The sequence below is a fragment of the Tupaia chinensis genome, unplaced genomic scaffold (genome assembly GCF_000334495.1).
Source record: "Tupaia chinensis unplaced genomic scaffold, TupChi_1.0 Scaffold148557_1, whole genome shotgun sequence".
NCBI lineage: Eukaryota > Metazoa > Chordata > Mammalia > Scandentia > Tupaiidae > Tupaia > Tupaia belangeri.
In genome coordinates, this window is record NW_006208406.1 from 207,293 (window position 1) to 208,914 (window position 1,622).

At 37.2% G+C, this 1,622-nt stretch overlaps 1 pseudogene; it reads left to right on the forward strand.

Annotated features, from left to right (window-relative positions):
- Positions 1-866: 866 nt before the first annotated feature.
- Positions 867-1,155, forward strand: LOC102471158 (small integral membrane protein 13 pseudogene; annotated as a pseudogene).
- The last annotated feature ends 467 nt before the right edge of the window (positions 1,156-1,622 follow it).

The following is a 1,622-nucleotide window of genomic DNA, read 5'->3' on the forward strand; positions in this document are numbered from 1 at the left end:
CAAAAAAGAAACCCTATAGCTTACATAAAACTGGTACAAGACAAGGCTGCCCACTTTCTCTGCTCCTATTCAATACAGTACTGGAAGTCCTAGCCAATGTGATCAGACAAAGAAGGAAATAAAAGGCATTCTAATAGTGAAAGAAGAGCTAAAATTATCTGTTTGCAGATGACATGATTGTATACGTAGAAGACCCAATAGTATCCATGAAGAAACTTCTGGAAGTAATAAATGCATATAGTAAAGAGGCAGGACACAAAATTAACTTACAAAAACCTATAGTATTTCTATTTACAAACAAGCAGAGACAGAACTGAAGAAAGTAATGCCATTTACCACAGCCACAAAAAGCATAAGATACCTAGGAATAAAACTAACCAAGGAAGTCAAAGACCTCTATACAAAAAACTATGGAAATATTAAAAAAGAACTCAAAAAAGACACAAAAAAAGTAGAACGGCATCCCATGTTCCTGGATTGGGAGAATTAATATAATCAAAATGGCAATCCTACCCAAATTAACCTACATATTCAGTCCAATACCTATAAAATTACAAGAGACACTTTTCACATATCTAGAAAAGACAATCATAGAATTTGTCTAGAATCATAAAAGATCACATATTGCAAAAAAGTCACCGTGGCAGTAGCCGTGCCACGCCCTGCTCGCTGAAGTCGAAGTCTGCCCGCCGTCACCAGTCAGCTCCCAGATGCCCAGCCCACCACCCTTCTCCCCTTAAGACGGGGCACTGTGGTTGGAAAATTTAAAATATTCATGTCTGCAACAGTTGTCTCAAAAATAATATTTATGTCTGTAACAATTATCTCTAGTAAACTGTGCAATTTTTGTCATAAGCAAAGAAAAGATGTGACACAACTTTGGACTGACCCTGCTTGTGTTTGTGGCCACACTGCTGATGGTGCTGCTGCTGATTGTGTGTAGTTGGTATTTTGTAGTATTCTGTATGGCTTTTTTTTTTTTTATCTAAATTCAAGTTTCTGCAGGAACTTTTGGGACATAAAGGATCCCAGGAAAGAGACCATGATCCATCAGGGTCTGAAACTGAGGAAGACATTTCTTCATCTCCACACAGGATCAGATCTGCTGGTCAATGGTAGGCACCTGCTGAAGGGGGCCATGGACTGCAGACATAGCGCTCTGTTAGTGAATGAGGAAAGCCATTGCAAGACATTGTCTTTAATGACTGGGCTTTAAAATTCAGTAGGTGACTAAAGAGCATTTGTACTTGGATTTTAAGTCCAGTTTTGTTTTTTTTCTTAATACATATAAGCCATATAAAAGTAAAGGAAATTAAAACCAAACTGGTCCACTGCAAATTTTATCATTAAGATAGTCTTCTGCTTTACTAGCTTTCTACTTAGACACTTCTTGGCTCTTGGGCTTTGTTTTGGTTTTGGTTTTGGTTTGCACTGGTACAAATCTGGTAAACATTACCAGCTTGCAAAACTATATTTTATTAAGCCTAAAATGTACACTTTTCTTCACATTTTAGCTTGTGTGAAAATGAGATGCATATCATTATTTTCAACCAGGTGATAGTCATGTAATTATCCCAGCTTGTGCATGTGTGAATTTACAGCTTTTCAGAGCTTCATCATTT